The following is a 17,595-nucleotide window of genomic DNA, read 5'->3' on the forward strand; positions in this document are numbered from 1 at the left end:
TCCATAGGGAGAGTCTCATGAACTTTAGTCTACCATCTTCCTAGTCATTTTCAATCTTCTTCCTACAAGTATACCATTTCATCTTAAACTAAAACATAACATAATCAACATACCTCAGTATAGTTTAGGGGAGGATATCTCGTCTGCAAGATCAACCAGATTATCACAATACATGTATAAACATAATAATATCATCATTTCAACCATAAGAAAGTTACCATACATGACCATACCAACTACATACCATGACTTCATACATGACAGCTATCACCATGTCATCGTATGCATAAAAACATATACACATTGAAATGCATAACCATTTCATAACTGACATACACTCACGATGACCACATCCAACAACAACACCATCATATTTCACATGGCGAAACAAATGCAACCATGCCTACACAAAAATTGCATAGACCAAAAGCATAAAGAACACACATGCAACCAATATGTATGCATGATCAACACACTTCCATCAAGTCGAAGGGGTGAACCATGCTATGATACCACTCTGTAATGCCCTCCTCCCACATTTACCCAATTTAATCAGTTCGCTAGGGTAAATATGTGACGAGAGGTTACTATGATGTGATTCAACTCCCCATGTACAATGAAGGAAGTGGAACTGACAACACAAAACCATCCTGACCTTCCACACATGCTACACAACCTTCAAGAGCCAACCAACCCTTCCAGGTTACCAACCCCTAAGACAACTTGAAATTTTACTAATATGGACCTTCAACCGCTCCCATGACAAGTCATGCATGCGACTGAGGCATTCCAGTCGCTCCCATAGCAAGTTATGCCAATGACCGTGGACTTTTTCAAGCAGTATTGTGCCAGTGACCCTAGATTATAAACCACTTTTTCAAGGCTAGGTCTCAGGAAACTGCCAAAAACTTCATGAAACTTTAAAAAATGATAAATAACAATGGAATAAGACTAGTAATTCAATCATTGTTACAATTACTTGAGCTGACCCCTACTATCCATGACAGGAAGTTCGTCAAACATGTCTCAAATGTGTAATCTACAAGTCATAACAACATATCTGAGCATAGGGGTCTCATATTTATTTCATATAAATAAAGAATCATTATTTCCTTATCAAAATAGTTGCATCATCATCTATTAGGTCATATAGTCATTGTACATTCATTTTCTACTCAAAACATGATGAGATCCATACATCAAGTTTGTCATAAAACATACTCATAACCAACATATAACTACCATAAATAATAAGGATACAACAACCATAAAAATCACATATGAACCAATATATTTACAAATGAAATACCAAGGAGAAGGAGATCTTATTAATGAATGCATAAGTCAACTAGGTTTGGGACTTCCATGAACCACTCGACCATAAATTGGTTGAACCAAATCTTTCTTTCAACCAATCACTGTCTTGCCATATTTGAAACATGAATGTGGGACTCACAAAAAAACCAATCCAAGTTTCCTCGGGCCTTACTACAATCCCCACCAGATCATTAAGCCCTAAACAAGCATGGATGCCTCTGGACCTCTCCACCTACACCGTGAGGAATTTTCATGTCTCATAGCCTCCACGTTATATCGTATATCCCGCCATTCACCAGTCGAGGATTCCTAGGCCTAAACGAGACTCCACCCTCTAGGATTTACCATATATCTCTTCATTCACTAGTCGAGGATTCCTATGCCTGATCAAGGGCACATACCTCTAGGATTTACCGTATATCCCGTCATTCACCGGTCCATAGTTCCTAGGCCCACCGAGGTACACAAAATCTGAATTTACCACAATCACACCTTCTTTGGTCCAGGGATTCTTAGGCCTTGTGTTCTTCTTCAGATACCACCTCACTCAGTTTTGAAGCCATCCAGCAATCCAGCTTAACCAAATAAAAGAGAACCCATCACACCATGGCTATCCAGAAATGGTAAGGCGAGGATGAAAATCTTTATCATACCTGGAAAAACCCATGCCAATGACAATGAGAGAACCAAATAAACACATGCATTTTCCATGCATGCCAAATCTAGCAAGGAAATCGTACATGAAAATCGATACCTGCATGTAATTCTACTGTAGCCACTTGACCCTGCTCTTCCTTGCTTGATTTTTTCTTCCCTTTCACTTCTTTGTCCTTCCTTTCCTTTCCTTGATCCAATGTTAGAGTGCTCTAAGAATTCTCTAAGTGTCCAAGAGTGAGAGAGAGAGAATAAAGAGAGAGCTCCAAAACTGAGCTGACAAAAGGTACCAACCGATCCTCAAAGGTAGGAACTCTTGTCAAGGTATTGTTAATGATATCTTTAATACTGTTTTTTTGTGATCTTGATGTAGGAGCAGGAGGATTTAAGACAAAAGGCTTCATTTTATTCCAAAAATCCAAAAAAGGTTTACAAGAAAAGGAGTGGGATCCTTTAGCTGTCAATTTTCAAAGTTTCCTCGGTAGGATTTGAGCTAGAATATAGGTATTGAATGATTTTGTAATTAATCCAAGTAGTTTAGACTTAGTTGAGATTCTCGAGGAGAATATCAAGCAGTTTAGGTATTTGTGTAGGATTAGATAGATTCGATCCATTGATTGAGGATCAGATTGTTGGATGTAAAGTATTTATGTAAGTTTTGAACTATTGTAAGAGGATTTGGCTGGATTTGAATTAGACTGTAAAAGAATTGAAATACCTCTGTATCTCTGTGTATTCTGGCATAATTGGTCAATCCCGGAGGGTTGAATTCCTTTGAAATACTACTGTGCATTGATAATTTCCAGTTTGGAATGTAGAATTAGAATTCTATATGATCTGGTGTTATTGCATTTAAATTCCTTATTCATTTTGTATTAAGTTTAAATCGAATGTTTTCTGAATCACATAGTTTTATTTAGCAAAATTCTGGATCCTTTAGAGCATAGCTAAACCTGGCGGAAGTGCTAAAATCATAGCGAAGTGAGGAAAAGTCTGATAAACTTGTGAGGAACCCCGAAGAAGCTCAAAACCGTTCTATCGATAGAACCGTTAAATCTACAGTAATCACGTGTAAACAAGCATCGGAGTTAAACTGAGGAGTAAGGTGGTCTTCATAGGCAAAAGTTGTTTTTGCGTGGGCTCAAGGAGGTAAGTGGTAATTTGGGATAGTCACACAATTCCATTGAGAAGTTGACACATAGCGCAGAGAAATTGCTTTTCTCGTGTGCCCTCGGCTTGATAAACATCAACAAGAATTCCACGCGATATTAAGTGCCAACCATTGGATCAAGCAGGCTTATCAACGGTGGAGGATCACCCGACTAGTTTGTGAGTGGGGAAACCGAAAACCGTCGAATTGAAGGAAGAGGATCGACGGTGGAGAACTCACGCGATGAAGGTTGGGAGAAAGGTAGATGCGAGAATTTTATGAACGACGGTGTTATTTTTCTTTCAATTCCAGTAAGTGAAGTTGTTGCTGCTAATTTTCAGGAAAATTTAGCAATTCGACTGTTTTAATACAATATCTATGTTTGGAGGCAGATGACTGAAACTCCAAGGAAATTTGAAGAAGAACTTCCACCTACACTTGAGGAGATTGTTTCAGGATTTGAACGATTATCCCTTACATCTGCAACCAGACCACCCATTAGTGGTATCAAAGCAACCTATTAACACTGAACAAGATCTCAAGGAACATAAAAAGAAATCCAACATGGCCTTCAGAGTTGGAGGAAGCGGTGGTGGTTGAAGAAGAGGAAGACCAATTGCAAATGCTGAAGTGGTGGAAGCTATGCAACAAATGTAGGCTAGATTAGAGGCAATGGAAATGGGAAGAGATGCAGATGCTGGAGATGTTAGTGAACCTAAAGTTGAAGCTGTAGAAGAAGAGGAACCTGCAGATGTAACTCCTGAGATGAGATTGTTTAAGTCAGTATTGAGATCCACATCTAAGCCCAAACATGAAGTTTCAATTTACACAGGAAGCTTAAGCCTTGAGGAATTGGTAGACTGGATAAATGACATGGAGAAATTTTTCGATTATGAAGAAACAGAAGAAGGGAAGAAGGTGAAGTCTTTTGTTACCAAATTGAAAGGACATGCAACACTTTGGTGGGATGGAGTGCAGGCAGAAAGAAGAAGACTTGGTAAACAACCAATTAAGAATTGGAAAAGAATGGTGGCAAAGCTGAAAAGTAAGTTTTTGCCAAGTGCCTATCAACAGACATTATTTAGACAGATGTAGAATCTTAGACAAAGGTATAGGATAGTAAAGGAATACATAGAGGAATTCTACAAAGTGAGTATAAGAGCAAGACAAATCCAAGATATAGATGAGAAGGTTGCAAGATATGTGAATGGTCTCAGAATAGAGATCCAAGATGAGATAAGTGTACTGTCTCCTAAAAGAGTAGAAGAGGCTTATCAGATGGTATTGAAGGTTGAAGAAAAACTCATGAGGAAGCAATATGCCAGACCTAGAGGTACTTTCTGAGGAAGGGGAAGTCAAGGTGGTAGAGGAAGGTCTACAACACCTAAAGATGGAGCTAACAGCAACTCAAGTTAGCATGCACACATAGGAGGTGATGCAAGTGGTAGAGGAATTTTTTATAGAGGAAGAAGAGGTAGAGGCAGAGGAAGAGAAGTCAGATGTTACAGATGTAACAAGCTGGGACACAGAACCTATGGATGCCCAGAAAACATAGGAATGAATCATAGGAATTCAATTGTTTCTAAGACTGAAGAGGAGGCAACAAAGGTAATAGAAGAAGAAAATGTACTAGAGAAAGGAGAGTCTTTGGTAGTTAACAAAGTTTTACTAAAGCCAGCTAAGGAAATTTTTGATCCAGCACAGAGAAAAACCTTATTCAGGACTGTGTGCAAGGTTCAAGGGAAGCATTTTCAGATGATAATTGATAGTGGTAGTACAGATAATTTTGTTTCCACATAAGTGATGGAGAAGTTGAAATTGAAGACAAAGAAACACCCAACACCTTACAAGGTGTCATGGCTTCAAAAGGGATATCAGTTGATAGTGAATGAGCAGTGTGAAGTGGAGTTGCAGTTGGGCAAATACAGAGACAAAATTCTGTGTGATGTGATGCCTATGGATGTGTGCCACATATTGTTGGGAAGGCCTTAGCAGTATGACAGAGGATCTATGCATGATGGAAAGAAGAACACATACAAATTTAGCAAAGATGGTGTCAATCATACATTGCTGCCTATGGAAGAAGAGGATGCATCGAAGAAACCTGATCCAAAGACCCTTTTACTGAGTGGAAAGGAGTACTTGCAGCAGATGGAAGAGGACGAGGTAAATTTTGCATTGATTTTCAAACCCAAGGTAATAATTACTTCCACAAAAGTTTCTGATTTGCTAATTGAAATTCAAGAGATGTTCGACAATTATTGTGATATCATTGTAGACGATTTGCCTGATGAATTACCACCCATTAGAAAAATCAGTCATCATATAGATTTGATTCCAGGAGTAAATCTACCTAACAAAGAAAATTATAGGATGACTCCCATGGAGAATGAGGAAATCAGGAAACAGGTTCAGGAACTGTTAGACAAGGGACCGGTTAGAGAGAGTTTGAGTCCTTGTGTAGTGCCAACAGTGTTGAGCTCAAAGAAAGATGGAGGTTGGAGAATGTGCATTGATTCAAGAGCAATCAATAAGATAACAATCAGGTACAAATTTCCTTTACCTAGAATCTAAGATTTGATGGATTGTCTGAGTGGAGCTAGATATTTTACAAAGTTAGATTTAAAAAGTGGTTATCATCAAATCAGAAATAGAGAGGGAGATGAGTGGAAAATTGCTTTTAAGACCAACGAAGGGTTGTATGAATGGATGGTAATGCATTTTGGATTGTCAAATGACCCTAATACATTTGTGAGGCTCATGAATGAAGTTTTGAAAGAATTTATAGGTAAATTTGTAATAGTATATCAGGATGATATATTAGTTTACAGCAGATCAAAAGAGGAACATGTGAGACATATGAATTATGTCTTACAGAGGCTACAACAAGAGAAGTTACTGTTAAATTTAAAAAATGTTCATTCATGAAGGAAGAATTGGTATATTTGGGTTTTGTTGTTTCTGTTGAGGGATTAAAGATGGATCCAGAGAATATCAAGGCAATCATGGAGTGGCCTTCACCAAAAAGTGTCTTTGAGGTAAGAATTTTTCACGGTCTTGCTAGTTTTTATAAGAGATTCATAAGGAATTTTAGTAAGATCAATGCTTCTATTATTGACACTATAAAGAAGGACATACAGCCATTTAAATGCATTGTTGAAGCAGAAAGGAACTTCCAACTGTTGAAGAGAAAGATTACTGAGAAACCTATTTTGATTTTTCCTGATTTTAATAAACCTTTTCAAGTGAAGTGTGATGCCAGTGGAGTTGTTTTAATTCAGGAGGACAGTCCTGTAGCTTATTTTAGTGAGAAACTAAATGAGACAAAGAATAAATATTCTTCTTATGACAAGGAGTTTTAAGCAGTGGTGCAGCCCTTGAAGAAGTGGAAACATTACTTGATGTCTAAGGAGTTCATATTGTATTCAGATATCCATGCATTACAGTACATTATACAACAGCCAAAGCTTAACCAGAAGCATGCAAAATGGGTAGAATACCTTCAAAGTTTTAATTTTGTGTTAAAACATATAAATGGTCAATCAAACAAAGTAGCAGATGCCTTAAGTAGAAAAAGCATTTTGGTGCAAGAAAGTCAAATTCAAGTGTTGGGGTTTGATTTTCTTAAGGAGTTATATGAGAAGGATCTAGATCTTAAAGAGGCATTTGAAGCTTGTATAAATCCTTTTTGTTAGACATAAGTAAGTGGCTAGATTATTTCGTGCAAGAACTGTTATTTAAAACAAATCAGCTGTGCATACCAAATTGTTCTATGAGAGAAAATTTGATCAAGGAAAAACATAGTGGTGGACTTGGAGGACATTTTGGTGCAGACAAGACTTATGAGTAGTTGAACCGGTTTTATTTTTTGCCAAAGATGAGAGCTGAAGTGGAAAAGTATGTGAAGAATTGTAAAGTCTGTCAGTATGCAAAGGGAAGGAGCCAAAACATAGGTTTGTATGTTCCATTACCTATTCCAGATAGGCCTTGGGATATGGTAAGTATGGACTTTATTTTGGGTTTACCAAAAACTCAAAGGGGACATGATTCAATTTATGTGGTAATTGACAGATTTTCAAAAATGGCACATTTTATTCCATGTTATAAAACCAGTGATGCTACTCATGTTGCTAACTTGTTTTTAAAGAGATTGTAAGGTTGCATTGGTTACCTAAGAGCATTGTTTCAGACAAAGGTACCAGATTTGTTGGTCATTTTTGGAGGACCTTGTGGAATAAACTTGGTACTAAACTGAGTTTCAGTTCTGCTTATCATCCTCAGACTGATGGACAGACTGGTGTTGTGAATAGAAGCTTGGGTAATCTTCTGAGAAGTCTTGCAGGTGAACATCCGAAATAGTGGGATCAAGTATTGGCATAGGCTGAATATGCTTATAACAATTCTCCTAATAGGAGGATAAGGCAGAGTCCATTCCATATAGTTTATGGAATGCACCCAAGAGGAGTGTCTGAATTGAAAGATTTGGGTAAAGCTGAAATGAGGAGTCCTTTAGGAGAAGATTTTGCTTCAGAGATTCAAACAGTACATGAATAGGTAAAACAACAGCTACAGGACAGCAACACAAGGTACAAGAACAAAGTAGATTTGAAGAAGAGAGAAGTAAATTTTGAGGTTGGAGATTTGGTTTCGGCACACCTAAGGAAGGAAAGATTTCCAAAAAGGGAGTATAACAAATTAAAATTCAAGAAGATTGGACCATGCAGAGTTTTAAGGAAATTTTCTGCAAATGTATATGTAATTCAGTTATCCCCTGGTATTGGAATGTCTCCAATTCTCAATGTTGTTGATTTGTACCAGTATGAAAAGGACAGACAGATGACATAGCAGAGGACAAGGAAGAACAAGAGGTGGATTGGGTAAAATAGTTACCTATAGCGAAGGCATTGCAACCAAAGAAGATATTGGATAAAAGAGTGTTTAAGAAAACAAGGGGACATGAGTATTTTTAGTACTTGGTCAAGTGGAAAGATCAATAAATTGTTGATGCTACCTGGGTAACAGAAACCATGCTACAGAAGTTGGGTTGTTCTTTAGAAGAGATCATGGACAGGAGCCCATGAAGAATTTTATCCTCAGGAGTCTGATGTAGGAGCATGAGGATTAAATATGAAAAGCTTCATTTTATTCCAAAAATCCAAAAAAAGTTTACAAGCAAAGGAGTGGGATCCTTTAGCTGTCAATTTTCAAAGTTTCCTAGGTAGGATTTGAGATAGAATATAGGTATTGAATGATTTTGTAATTAATCCTAGTATTTCAAACTTAGTTGAGATTATCAAGGAGAATATCAAGCAGTTTAAGTATTTGTCTAGGATTAGATAGATTCGATCCATTGATTAAGGATTGAATTGTTGGATGTAAAGTATTTATGTAAGTTTTGAACTATTGTAAGAGGATTTGGCTGGATTTAAATTAGATTGTAAAAGAATTGAAATACCTTTGTGTCTCTATGTATCTGGCATAATTGGTCAATCTCGGGGGGGTTGAATTCCTTCGAAATATCTTTGTGCATTGTTAATTTCCAGTTTGGCTTGTAGAATTAGAATTCTATATGATCTAGTGTTATCGCATTTAAATTCCTTATTCATTTTGTATTAATTTTAAATCGAACATTTTTCGGATGACAGAGTTTTAGTTAGCAAAATTCTAGATCCTTTAGAGCATAGCTAAACCTGGTAGAAGTGCTAAAATCATAGCAAAGTGAGGAAAAGTATGATAAACTTGTGAGGAACCCCAAAGAAGCTCAGAACCGTTCGATCGACAGAACTGTTAGATCTACAGAAGTCACATGTAAACAAGCATCGGAGTTAAACTGAGGAGTAAGGAGGTCTTCATAGTCAAAAGTTGTTTTTGTGTGGGCTCAAGGAGGTAAGTGGTAATTTGGAATAGTCACACAATTCCGTTGAGAAGACGACACATAGCACAGTTAAATTGCTTTTATCGCGTGCCCTCGGCTTGATAAACATCAGCAATAATTCCATGCAATATTAAGTGCCAATCATTGGATCGAGCAGGCTTGATCAATGGCAAAGGATCACTCGGCTAGTTTGTGAGCGGGGAAAGCGACAACCGTCAGATTGAAGGAAGAGGATCGACGATGGAGAACTCACACAATGAAGGTTGGGAGAAAGGCAGATGCGAGAATTTAATGAACGTCGGTGTTATTTTTCTTTTGGTTCCGGTAAGTGAAGATGTTTCTGCTAATTTTTGGGCAAATTTAGCAATTCGACTATTTTAGTAGAATATCTAAGTTTGGAGGCGAATGACTGAAACTCCAAGGAAAGTTGAAGAATAACTTCCACCTGCGCTTGAGGAGATTGTTTCAGGATTTGAACGATTATCCCTTACACCTGCAACTAGACCACGAGATCTCCTTAGATGATCCCTTCTTTGGAAGCATGGTGCTATTAGAAGATGAAAGACTGACGTGTCTCAAATTTGCAGTACCTGATGAATGAGATGCACTCATGGCATATACAAGTTAGTTCCGTAAGAGATTAGCTAATATAACAATTCACAAGCAGAAGACTGCCATGGAGAAGAGGGATTGCACAATGATGGAGCACAAGAGAGGCATATTGACCTCATTAGTCACTGGAAATGCACAATGCGCAACATCATAGGAATGATTGTGTAGTTCTTAATTACAAGGGAGCCTCATTAAGGATTGGATTTGCACAATGAATAGTTACTACTGGAGATAGGGGCCTAGACTGCACAGTGCACAGTTGCAAGTGATAGGAAGGCCTCCCTGCTAATTGTGATTGCGCAATGAACATCCGGGGGACCCAATGATTATCCAATGCATAGTTGCATATGGCAAGAGGGAATCATTGTTCGAAGAAAATGCATAATGCGTAGTTATGGAGGGAAGAAGACTCTGAAAGTTTCACATCTTTCTTGGCATAAGAGCAGGCTCCATATCTATTGTGGATCAACCCAAGATTCATATAAAAAAGCTACTCACATCAAGTAAGCAAGATAGCGAAAGGAAAATGACATGCATGCATAAATACAACCAACAACAATAATTATTGGTAGGCGAAAAGACAATAAGTGTGATGCGACACTTGAAAATAAGCTCAAAATGTTGAAATGACACTTGTAGAAGCTAATAATAGAAGAAACAACCGTTTTTGTTAGAAAAGTAGGAAAAAAAAACACTTGCAAAATAAAAAATGACAAAAGAAAAAGCAAAAGCGACAAAAAACGACAATTGAGAAACTTACTTGAAAAAACAGCTCAAATGGAATCTAAAGCTCCTTGTGCTCATGAGAATGAGTAGAGCTCCAAAGACAAGTGTGAGAATGAGATTTAGGATAGCTTTCTTATATAGATGAGCACCCACGAGATTAGGGTTAGGGTTTCAGGTGCGTTTTCCTAAAATCAAGGAGCTACTGCTAGATGAGTGACACATGTCAGATGATCAAATTAGAAACATGTGACGCATTGTCAATTAAAAGTGTTCATGGTTGTCCTTAGGGAGTGCACAAATTCTATTTTTTAGAAGTGTGCAGTTGGATTTCTCTAGGAAGTGCAGAGTTTACTGGCTTAGTGGATTGCGTAGTTCACTGTCGTTAGGGGTTTCACAGTTTCCTCTCACACCTGATTGCACAGTTTCCTATCTTAGTGGATTGTGCAGTTCGCTTCGACAAGGGGTTTCACAGTTCACTATGACAGGGGATTACAAAATCCCTCAAAGAATGGCATGCAATTAATGTCATCAAGGAAAGACTATGCTTGTTTTCACAAAAGGTGCTTTGTCTATCTTCAAAAGTTATGCAACTACTGTTGATAAGGGTTGACTATCATCAAGGAGTTCCAAGTAACTGTTAGAAAGAAAGCACAGTTAAGACATCACAAGCTTAACATGAGAAAATGAGTTGTTGTGACACTTAGTAAAACAAGAAGAAAACTTAATGCAAGTTAAAACAACAATTCTTATGGTCAAAGGGAGGCTCCAAAATCAAAGCATGAGCAAAATTTTGGATGGGGGGTTGTAGCAGCTACAACATGTTTATCTTTCCTCTTTCCTCTTAGATCATGTATTGGTGGTCCCATACTTCAGGCTATTACATTATTGCATTACAAAAATCAGGGGAACAAGTACCAAGGGTGTCACACATTAGTTCAACAAAGATGCTAATGTAGGAGTTATCCCTCATCATTTTCGACCTTGACAAGTAAATCCCAACTTTGGCCTTGGCCATATTTGAAAAGCCGACCCCTTCAAAAGCCTCATACTAATGATTATAGACTTTTGCAATTAATTCATATTAATCTCTTGGATACTAGGTAAAGCTTTTCCGCTAATAATAAAAACCAATATCTCGTTAATATCGACTTAATTACCTTTTAATATTTTTCATTTTAACACTACTCTTTTTATCTTTTGTGACTTTACTTTTCATTCATTAATATTCCACTAATAACTTTATAATTACTAAAATTTTAACTTAAACTCATACATTTTTAACTTCTTCCACTTTTACCCTAAATTTGTGAAAGCTATATTTACAACTCTCTTATGATTTACTTCTATTAATAATCAAATAAAACTTTAAATAAAGAAATCTTATCCAATAAAAATGTTTTAAATAATAAAAACAAAAATAATTTTAAATTGTAACAGATATTTATCTTATTCTCATGGCCTTTTTCAAGTGAAGTGAACACATTATTCTGAATCAAATAAAACCATGGAAAACTTCCAAAATCAATCAATATAATCATGGGAACCGGATCAAAAGAATAAAATATTAATTTAATTTAAGAATGCCCATCATTCTTATGTAAATTAAGAAATAAAAACAATTCCCAGATATGCACATATTAATTTAACTTATATCGATGAACATGTTTAAAAGAACATTTTTGTTTGACCTTTTAGAAATTATTTGTGAAAGAGAAGTTGGTTACCTGAACCGATTTTTTTTTTTGTTTCATAGGATTAAAGTCTCTGCCTCGTTTACTTGGTTCGCAGTCAATTCAATAGATTGTCCTCTCTGTCGTGCCGTCTGGACTTCACTAACCTGTTTGTCAGATATCTATGGAACCCTTTGCCAAGATCCTTGCAAGGTGGGTCCCGTCAATAAACTGATTCACACTTCTGCTTCCTATTTTTATTCGAACTGTCCTTTCATTCTCACACTTGTGATGGTTCTGGTTCACACTTCAGTTTCTGGTTTATATATGGTTTTACATTTTGGTTGTTATTTGGTTTATAAAGGTTTTTACATTTGGTTGATATAAATATATCGTGAATATTTTAGATTGTTGAGTTGAGAAGTTTATTTTATAGCTTAGTATGATGTGTAACCTCGTTATTAAAGTTTAAATTTTGTTCATATTAGTTCAAATAAAAAATAAAAAATAAAAATAAAAAATAATTATACAAAATATTTAAATAATACCAGTTTATAAAAAAATTACATGTAAATTTTTTTTATCTCTTTTGATTCATGTTAGATCCTTATTTAAAATGAATCTATACTGATTATTTATATCTGAACACTTTTTCATTTCACACGAGTAACAATTACTCCACATAAACCATAGAATCATAATTTTTCACAAAATTCTTATCAAATTTTAAAAAATATTCTAAATTTATCTCTCCTAAAAAAACCATGTTTTCTCTTTCAAAGGTACTCTCTGAATTGAGTTTGTCTCTCTTAAAAGATACCCTATTCTCTCTTTTGAAGATACTCTATTCCCAAGTAGTTGTTGGTTGCTGGAAATCTCCCAGATAGCTGCTTTTCAGTGGGGGAAGAGCATCTCCGCTGAAGAAGCAACATTTTTACATATAATTGCCGAAGCAAGTAGATACAACAGTCGAAACTGCGAAGCGAAATTAGGAATGGAGCCAGAGTCACATCCTCCACATTTTTCGACCTAGATTGGGAAAGGAGCTAGAGTCACATCCGAACCCGGGTGGGGAGGCGGCAAGCTGACTGTCCCGACCGCGGGGAATAGAACCCGGGTGGTGAAGTGGCAAGTTGACCGTCCCGACCACCGGGCTATAAGCCCAGGTGCAAAAAAAAATCTCCCAAATAATTATTACTTGCTTGAGAATATCAATTTCTTATTTATTTTTATTTTAATTTAATTTTTTATTTAAAAATCTATTGAATTGGTCAATCTCCTAAAAGACTCTGTTCCTTCTTTTGAATATACTCTATAAATTGAGTTGGTCGATTTCTTAAAAATATTTTGTTCACTCTTTTGATTCCTAGGTAATTGTTAGTCGCTCAAAATCCCAAATGTGGTGAAAAAAAAATAAAAATAAAAATCTCCCAAATAGTTGTTACTTGCTGAGAATATCAAGAGAATATCAATTTCGTGTTTACTTCTATTTTAATTTAGTGAATTGGTCAATCTCCTAAAAGATACTCTGTTCCCTCTTTTGAATATACTCTGTAAATTGAGTTGGTATATTTCCTAAAAATATTTTGTTCACTCTTTTGATTCTTGGGTAATTGTTAGTCGCTCAAAATCCCAAATGTGGTTGGGAGTTGTTAAAAATCTCAATTCCTGGTTTGATTTTATTTTATTTTTATATTACTAGTAGAACTATTTAAAATTTAAGTCTGAAATTTATTTAAATTACTTTTATTTTTTAAGATTTACCTATATTTTTATTATTTTATTGTTTTATTAGTTTAAATTCATCTTTAATCCCAAATTTATCTATTTTTATTTGATACATTATATTTATTTATATTTTGTATTTGCATTTGTATTTGAAGAATTTATTCAAATATCTACTTAAAATGGGCTTAGTACAAAATTTCTTCCATTCTATTTAGTATGAAAGAGATGTTGTAAAAAATAGTCTAGATCCATCTTAAATTTGATCTATCAAACATCGAGAGGTATCTCTTTTCTGTACAAACATTTGGTAGATCCGGAATCCAAATAGATCTAGACTGGTCATTATGCTCTACATTAGTCTAAATATATTACCATGAGTATATCCAGAATCCAAAATTGATGAATATATTTGAATTATATAAATTTTTTTTTTTTTGTTTTTTTGTTTTTTTGTTGATTTAGGCCACTACCACTATAATTTGTGGAGCATTAAACTTGTCTCTCTCCATAATCTTTGGAGCATTAAACTTGTTTTTCTCTCCATAATCTCTGGAGCATTAAACTTGTTTTTCTCTCCATAATCTCTGGAGCATTAAACTTGTCTTCTTCTCCATAGACCAACTTACCTTCTAGAAATTGAACTTTCAGTCCCTTGTTTCCACAATACTTCATTTTCACGGCTAATGAACCTTCAATCTCTTGTTTCCGCACTCCTTCGTTTTCACAGCTAGTGAGCTACACATGTGAGGATATATATATATATATATATATATATATATATATATATATATATATAAACCTAATTCTAATAGAATTAATGAAATTATAAAAAGAAATTATGTATAAGTTTTTTCACTTTCTCATAAATATTTTTTAATAAAAGGTTTTGCAGTTATATTAGAAAATACTTCACTTTGGTATATTTAGACATTAAGAGTTAGTTAAGTGGTTTAATGTGTGTATTAGGAAAGAGTGTATTTCTTAATGTGTTACTATGCATCAGTTGCTTTGCATTGACGATTATTGTAAGTTTTAGATATAGCGATTCACCGACTCATATTCTCCTCAATACTAATGACTATTGATTTGTGGCTTAGCACTGGATTGGCTCATCATGTCTATTTAAATGACATGGAAGATCGTGGATGATGATTCATTGTGAGAACTTTTTCATGTAAAATATCTTCTTTTGCATTAATAAAATTGCTTCAAGCGGCCATGTTAGCTAGGTTGTGAACTGATGCCCTCTAAGAGGGTTTTAACCACGTGAAAATATAGTGTTTTGATCTTTAATCTAGTAGTTTGAGTAATTACTGAAGGTGTTCATCTCGTATAGAATACTTTATTTAGCCGAACATAATATGAAATCCAATTTTAAAAAGTGCTCTTATTGATGATCAAGATTTTGAATCCATGTTATCACATTTCCGAGATTTTCCATTTTTTACTACTTTTTCCTAAATAAAATATTTGGAATATTGTTTTCAACTGAGAATACATTTTATTTCATCAAAAAGATGTATATTTGTCCCAAACACAATATTTTTATTCAGATCCAAATAAACATTTTTTTTTGGAATTTACTTTACAAAGTTCATATCTCAATTTTCTGTTTATATTCTTAGTTTGCTACTCTCTAGTTTGACTATGTTTTTTCCTTGTGCACTGTGCAATCTCGGTAAATCAGAAACATAGCAAAAAAATGATGTTCCTTCCAAAATTACATTGGAACCGCGTCACTCCACATCATACCCCATCTCCCTAATCATTGCTTGCCATCTGTCCACCTCATCTAGCTACTTACCACTTGGCAATTCGATGACTGTGTTTTTAAAATCTCATGTCTCATTTGCTTTAATTTATATTATATTCTCTGCATGGGATTGCATTTCAGTCGAGGTGGCAATGCTTTTGCGTTTTGATTATGTAAACTTTCAAATACTGTGCAACAAACCTTAATTTTTGCACTGGTGTCTCCAGTGAGCTAACTATGCAGGTTTTGCAAACGCTATCGCCATGGACAACTCATGGAGAAATTCGGCATATAAAATTTGCAAAGGAGGTTATCGAAAGCTGAAATACAAAGCAATATACATTTGAACATATTTTCATGTTGGCAAAATTATCGAAAGTGCAAATCTGAAAATTCTAATGAATATTTGACCTTGAACATTGAATATTTTTTCTCTCGGTAAGTGTTTTTCATAGACTTGTTTCTCTCCTTAGTATAGATTTAATAAAATTAATGATCATGGACACATGTAAATCCCATTAAATGTAATTTCTTCACGTTTTGATTTTTGATTGCGAGAAGAAATTACTTCTTTTAAACCTGGAATTGAGAGAACATCAAGTTCTTTAAAATAAATCATAACCAAATTTTTCAAAGGTAAAATTTCATATATTTATCCTCATCCATCTAAGTCCTTTAAAATAAATCATAACCAAATTTTTTAAAGGTAAAATTTCATATACTTATGCTCATCTTTTACTAGTTTTCATTTTGATTTTAGTCTGAATCTTTTTGTTTGAGTTTTAGCCAATCTAAACTTTGTTTTTGTAGGTCTTCCATAGTTTTTTTGAAATTGTAGCTCTACTACTAGCTAAGATTTGGAATTCTTTTCCCCAATTCTACTAGATTTTTAGTTTGGCAAAGAAATTATGTTAACAATTAAAGCGCAACCCCAAGAAAGCTAAATCAGAGAACCTTTCCACATTTATCATGCTTTCATTTAATATCTCGTTCTTTGTTTTTGAAAACATAATTTTGAAATAAGATATCTCCAAGGTGAGAGACATATGACTTAAGTTCATTTCATAGTCATCACCACTCCTTAGATTCAAAACTTTTGTTTGAATAAAAAGTCCAATCAATTGATACTTTATGAGATATACCCTATTAATATCTCAACTTAAAACACATAGGCTTTTCTTCATATTCACTCTTCTATTGAGGTATACTTTCATAAGTGGTCTCGTTGAAGTTTTCTTTCAATTTCGACTTTTCATTATCTTTTCTTTTCAGTTTGTATTTTCTTTCTTAGTTTGCAATTTTTAAAGTGTGACTGTCTTTTTTGTTTAGATTTGAGCGAGTGACATTTCCAAAATTTGTATGGGGAAACATTTTCTTAACAACAACAAATGGCCTTAGTAGGGAAATTTTACTTTACTTTACCCTCTCAATAAGATTTCATTTACCTAAAGATCATTTTCATCAAGCTATCAATTTTCTTGTGCATTAACCATTACCTGTGGGGAATATTGAGATTTTACTCATATGATATAAGCTCATCTTTTTAAAGGAATAAGTTGTCTCAATTTTTTGCTTTGAATCCCTCCCATACCCCTCTACACATAAAATCCTCTACTTTGGTCGATAAAAAGAAAACTAGTGGCGTCAATCTCAACCAGTATCACATCTATTGTCTTAAGCAAAAAGCCTCTTGTACCACCTCGCTCTCTTCACCTAATTGCTAGAAGCAATTCTCCAAATAAGCTAAATCAAAAGGGCAATAAAGGAGAGTTGAAAGCACATATGTGTGGGAGGTGTTTGCAAAGTTGTCAAAGTATTGAACAGGCTCGCTAGCAGCGAGTCCATGAATACATGGTACTGGGATATCTTTGTTGAGTCACTGAACAACCCTGCTCGAACCAAGCAATGTCGAGAGAAAAGAGGTAATTTCATATCTAGTAGATAAGGGCTAACATTTAACGCCTCCTAGCTATTTTTACTATCCAATAATAGAGATGTAATTAAAATAAGAAATATTCCATATATTTGGATGCACTGTCCTGGAATTGAGCATTCAAGTACTTTCACCTTTATGGGTTTATTTTGCTTTAATTTTGTTAGAAAAGTGGGA

Source organism: Pinus tabuliformis, chromosome 7 (genome assembly GCF_031772625.1).
Source record: "Pinus tabuliformis cultivar Carrire ecotype Pingquan chromosome 7, CPIR1, whole genome shotgun sequence".
Taxonomy (NCBI): domain Eukaryota; kingdom Viridiplantae; phylum Streptophyta; class Pinopsida; order Pinales; family Pinaceae; genus Pinus; species Pinus tabuliformis.